Source organism: Camelus bactrianus, chromosome 27 (genome assembly GCF_048773025.1).
Source record: "Camelus bactrianus isolate YW-2024 breed Bactrian camel chromosome 27, ASM4877302v1, whole genome shotgun sequence".
Lineage (NCBI taxonomy): Eukaryota > Metazoa > Chordata > Mammalia > Artiodactyla > Camelidae > Camelus > Camelus bactrianus.
The window spans coordinates 36446673-36452672 of NC_133565.1; the positions used below are offsets into that span (position 1 = coordinate 36446673).

A 6000-nucleotide genomic window follows, 5' to 3' on the forward strand; every position below is an offset into this window, starting at 1 on the left:
TCACAAGGCCCGTGCTGACTGATTTCCCGAGACCCGGCCAGCCCTCGGCCCTCAGGAGGAAGATGTGCAGCGCGTCCTGCCCTGGTGTCGCCCACGTAGCTTCGCCCAGGGGCAGGCGGAGCCCTGGTCTGTTCCCAGGGAGGCCGGGCGCCCCGCTGCTGACCGCACTCTCTTCCACAGGACCGCTCAATGCCAAGGGGCTGCCTGTGAACAGACTCTGGGGGTTCCCCAAACAGGAGCCCCAGCCTCTCACTAACAGCCCTGTCTTCTTGGAAGTCTTCTAGGCTTGGGGCAACTCAGAGAGAGAAGTGTGTATGTATTGCTGGGGCCTAGAAAACCTCGCATTGTCCCACTCTCCTGTCACAAATCAGACAGAGGAACTCTGGGCGTGGTGTCAGGCACCAGAGGTCAGCAGCCCAGCTCCAGATCTTCGTGGCCCTGCAGACGTGAGTAAGCTGAGTCTCAGTTCCTCATCTGCCAGCTGGAGACCAGAGTGCCCACCTCGCTGCTAGGGGACGTCTGGGGTCTGGTACGTGGCCAGTCCCCAGAACCTGAGCTCCTGAGCCTCAGTTTCCTCCCCTGCTGCTGCTTACTGGCCACCTGGCCTTCACTTACATTACCTCACTCAACGACCACAGTAATACTTTGGTAGAATAAAGAAATCCAGGCTCAGAGGAGTCAAGCAAGTTGCCCGAAGTCACACAGCTGGCAAGACATGGAGCCAGGATTCCAACCCAGGCAGCATGGCTCCAGGTTCCAGGCTCGCAGCCACTGTGTCACAGTGCCTTCCAGTGGCAGGACGCCTTATAGGCTATGAAACGTGCAGAGTCTGTGCATGGCTGGGGAGATGTGGAGCAGGAAGAAATTAGGAAAAAAACAGCAATTACAAAAATGTGGGAAGACTCCTGGGGTTTGCCTCCATCTCAGCAGACTTCCTGGAGGAGGTGGGGGCTGAGCCCGATCTCACCATGTCGCAGGGTGCAGAGTGACTGGTGGAAAGGGGCCTGGCTGCCCATCTGGGACGGAGAGGGAGCAAGGTGTGACGGGACTGCCGTGACAGTGAGCACCAGGCGCTCTGCTAGGTGCTTTCTGTGGGTTCTCTCCCCTAACCCCCCGAGAGCCCTGTGGGGAAGGTACCGTGAACGTGGCCCCTTGCCACTTGGAGAAGCTGACTTTCCGGGAGACTGAGTGGCTTTGCCAAGGTCTCACAGCAACTGAGGGGAGGAAGCAAGATTCCAGCCCAGGCTCAGAGCGCTGAGCCCCACGCCCAAGTCAGGGTGACACTTCCCCAGGAAGAAAGCCCCTGCCCGGGGTCCTCGCTTCCCTGCCATCTGCACGTGGCCCTTCTCTCTGGTGACACTTCGGTCAGCTGAGCCGAGCAGAAGGAAGAAGGACCTCCTTTCCCCTATGTCCCAGCCCCTAGAAGCCGTCAAGTGGAGGATGCCTGGAGAACGAACTGGCCTTGCTTGGGGACGGACGCTTAGCTGTGTCTCTGTCGCCCCCTGCTGCCCCAACCGGGAACTTCACAGGACCGCAGCCCTCGGGGAGCAGCCCAGTGCGGGCTGGACGGCTGGCCAGAGCACTGCTTCCTGAGACGTCATCCTTGGAGAAGGACTAAGCTGTCGTTTTAGGGTTTTTTTTCCCCAACCTCCAGTCTTTCATGGACCAATACTTTGTGAAAATGCAATAAAAATGAATTAGTTTAAAAATGAAATGCCGCTTGAATGACATGGCAACGTCAAATTGCTGTAAAAGCTTCTACATGCTTCCCCTACGTCCTCAGTAAGTGCTCCCTGTGCCTGCCTCCAGGTGCCAACTGTCCAGGAGCCAGCACAGTCCGGGGACCACACCAAGAGTGGCACTGGTCCAAACGGCCATGGGCAAAGGTTGGCCTGCGGTCACGTGGCTAGTGATGAGGAATCCATCCCCCGGGGCACGGCCTCAGCCGAGGGCAAGGACTCTGCGCCATCCTGAGACTCGGGTCCAGCTGCTGGCCCGGGGGCATCTCTGGACTTGCAGCTGGAACAGAAGGAGAGCTGAGGCCTGAGAGAGCCCCAGGGGCAGGGCCCCGAAGACAGTGCCCAGAAGCCGGGTCCTGGGTTCTGCCGTCCCCGGCTGTGGGACAGAGGGGCAGAAAGCTGAGGCCGTCAGGGCCCAGGAGGCCTTTGGAAGGCGGACCCTCCCCCCGGCAAGCTGGAGGTGGGGTGGGCGCCTTAGCCTGACATGGGGCACAGGGGTGACAGGGCTTAGGTCCAGAGTCGGATGGCCAGGCCACCTTGCCACTCCGAGGTTCCTCTCCCACAGATGCTCTCTGGGATCCCTCCTAAGTCTGACGCCCTGCGCCTGTCCCTGGAGGTGGGCCGCCGGCCCTCAGGGTGGGCAGCAAGGCTCCTGCACTGCCCGGAGGAGACGGCAGACCCAGCGGACTGGAAACGGCAGCAGCTGTGCATCGCAGGCTGTCCCCGAGGGCGAGGCGGGTCCGGGCTGGGTGCGACGGGGTGCCGCGGAAGGCAGAGGTGCCACGAGCCGCTGCGCGAAGGCACTTGCCGGAACCAGGAGCCTTGAGGGAAGTCAGGGCAGCCCTGTCCACGGTGCCTGGCCGCCATGCACAGGCCGCGCGCTCCACCCGCCCAACCTCAGAGGAAAGAAACCCAACAGCTTCAAAGAGAGCAAACAGCGGCCGAGCAAGGAGCAGGCTTCCCACCCCTTCCCGGCCAAGGTGAACAGGCTGCAAGTCTGTTGACAGAAAAGAGTCATCAATTTTTCATCACCCAGCGAAGGCAACAGAACGTCTCGGGATGTCAACAGTTTCCAAGCAACAAAGACAAACCAAATATGCAGTCCCCTCACCCGAAAAGACGTTTCCTCTACAAGCGGCAGCTTGGATGGGCGCGGGGGCGGGGGGGCGGAGGCCAGTCACGCCCCTTGGCGGCCGCACCGGCTGACCCAGACCTCCATGGTCTGCGGCTGTCTGCAGCGACCCCGTTAGCAGATCTGGTCAGACGATGACTCAAGGCCAAGCCGGTCCTTGGGGAGGATTCGGGCACCAGAATTAAGGCCGGAGGGATCAGCTGGCATGTCTTATTCACCTATTTATTCAATAAACATTTTTGAGGGCTCTTAAGGCCTGTGTTCAGGCCTGGGGCTGAGTCTGGCTGGGGAGAGGAGCCAGGATGAACCACTTTCCCTCGCCTTGTGGATGAGAAAACGGAGAGCCAGAGAGAGGACGCAGCTGTCCCAAGATCACAGGGCCACCTAGGGGCCAGGGTGTACTTGAACCCCTAGCCCGGTACTTGGTGGCCGTGCCAAGGTCCCTAGGTGGCCCAGGACTCTGTGCCTGGAAGGAGGCTGGCACGGACGGAGTCTCGTCCAGAGTGAACGCAGCAAGCTTTCTAGAGACCTTTAGCAAAAGTGTTCAGATACCAAATCTAAAAACCGAAGCGGAGATGGTTCGGCTCCCACGGGCGGCACGGGGCTGCTATTTCTACCTCTGAGGTGGTTGTCACCGAAGCAGCCGGATGGCCCTTCCAGAGCACGTCCTCGGGCCTGAGGCTCCCAGGACGTCTCCTCGTGTTTGCGTTAACGTTTCCCAGTGAATGTCAATGGAGACTCAAGAATAAGTCAACACAGGTCCTCACAGTAAACGGCAGGGCTTGTTAGCAGAGTAAACCGTGTGCTTAGCCCGTCTTAAGAGAATCTTCACTGAGTAAGCAGAAGGAAGGCTTTGCTTGAGAGTAAACAGAGCTGGGAGCTGAGGTGCGCCTGAGGGCTGGAAGGTGACTCCTTCCTGGGCTGGGAGCTGTCCCCGGGGTCCTGGGAGGGAGCTGGCCTTGCCTGTGGTGCAAGGGCCAGAGCGCCCTGGGAAGACCTTCCTGCCAGGAGGCATGGGGATGGGAGGCCAGAGGGGTCAAGGGACTCAGTGACGGTCACACGTCAGCTGAAGCAGAGGCAGACCTCTCTTGCCCAACGGGCTCTGCCCTCCCAAGGAGCTGATTCTTTTGTGGAGAAGGCAAAACTCCAGCCTCTGAGTGACTCTCCAAGAGGAGAATCTGGGGGTCCGTCTCATTTGCTGTGAGGCATCCGGGTGTCAACCTTCCCGGGGCGACTTTTACACTTAAACACAAAGCAAGGAACTGCGGCCCTTATGAAGACAGTGGTGGGAAGATATTTGGGGCCCAAACAGGTGACCAGCTTTCTGTCCCCCAGCATTAACACTGATACAGTCTTACCCTTCGTGGCAGTGGCTGCGGAAACAAACCTCAATGGCTTCTGGGCCTTTGCCCACACCTCACAACTTCCTTGACGGCCTTATTTACAGGGGCTTCTCATTTTCCCAAGTTAAAAAAAAAATTTAGGTCTAAAATCTTTGAGCCATAAACTTTTTAGTCTCAAAAACCCAAGTGCAAATGCTGACTTTAAATCATCTCAAATAACTTTTCACCAGAAAAAAAGAACCCAACCTGAAACACTCCACTTCTTGTTTAATTTATGGATTCCTTTCCTCTTTCTTGACAGGATCTAAGAACACAGATCAAAGCACAAGTGGCAGTGAAGTCATCACAAGAACCACAAAAAGAAGTTGTTTTAGCTAGTGCCGAGGAGAGGCTGGGGGAGCCAGCCGCCGCCCAGCGAGGGCAGCTCAGCAGACGCGAGGCGGCCAGCTCGGGCCGGCGGCAGCGGGGCCGGGCGGCGGGCGCGCTAGGTCACAGGGCCCTGGTTATTATGAACGGGACGTGGCTCCCCTTCCCAGAGGTGACAGACTGTCTCCTGGCCCTAAATGTTTCACCCAAGACCTTATTTAGGAGACAGTAACAACATGGCCCTTCCACGAGCTTCACGGCCGACGCACAGTGGTCTTCCCGTGGCCGGGCCGTCCAGCCACCGTGCAGGTGAGCCCAGGGCACGCCGGGCCGCACGGCAGCTCAGGAACGTCCTGCCTTGTTTTCAGATGAGAAATGAGCCTACGCGTATTTAGAGGGAAAGTCAGACGTGCTGAGCAAATTGCACAGGAGGCAAGACCATATTCAAGGGCACTTGGTTTCCTCTTGACTGGGTCACTGGTGGGCACACAAACATGCCTTCCCTTTCAAATGTGTGGACTGACGCGCTCGCCCCTGGGCCACCAGCCCCGCCACCGCTGCCTGCTTCACACCCCAGCCCACCCAGGCTCCCCCATCACAAGGCGAACTTATCCGAGTAGCTATCCCTAGGACCGACCACTCGGGGGCAGCACTGAGCCAGCAGCGGGGAAAAAAGGTCCAAAATTTTCTTTGTAGGCAAAACCGTCCAGTATAAGTGCAATTCTACCAATCTACTAACTCCGTGAATCCTGAAAACCCAAAATATGGCTGTTCCCATAAATATTTAAAGGGTGTAAAAATAAAACAGCCACTCCAGTGGTAGGAATGATTTCTCAGATTCCCTTAATTTTTTAAGTGTCAATCCATCATGCGAGATAGCAAAGAAATGCTAAGTTTTTTTTTCAACAGGAACTGTGCTAAGTGCTTAACATGCACCATCTCATTTAATCCTACAAGAACTCTCTGAGGTAGGTACCATCATTAGCCCCACCATGCACATGAAGAAACTGAGACACAGAGAGGTTAGACAACTCACCTAAGGTCACACAGCCCTATTTATTGGCAGAGTGGCATTTGAGTCAACCCAGGTGGCCTGACATCAGGGTGCTTAACCCTGTATACCAAAATACCTATGCGATCTCATGGCTGGACGAGCTGTCTAGTCCACATTTGTTCCCTCAACAGACATTGTTTTCCTTATCCCAGCCTCAGCCTAATGTCCAGAAAAGTTTCTCCTTATTTTCCTTATTTTGAGCTAAAACTCCGAATTGGTCAGGGTTTTTCCCTCCAGAGCTGCTTCGAATAAAGTGAGTTTCTCTTCCATACTAAAACCCCTACAATTTTTGAAAAATTAATAACAACATTCATTGTTGCTCCCCAACCCTCAAACAGCCCTACAGCAGGAACGAGGTCATTAGTC

The 6000-nt window shown here is 56.4% G+C and overlaps 1 long non-coding RNA gene across 1 annotated transcript in view; it reads left to right on the forward strand.

The window, feature by feature from the left end:
* Positions 1 to 6000, forward strand: part of LOC105069230 (uncharacterized) — a 36248-nt gene extending 30248 nt beyond the window's left edge. Inside the window, exon 3 of the long non-coding RNA XR_835316.3 lies at positions 4516 to 6000. This is a non-coding gene — a long non-coding RNA (uncharacterized LOC105069230). The remainder of the gene's footprint in view (positions 1 to 4515) is intronic.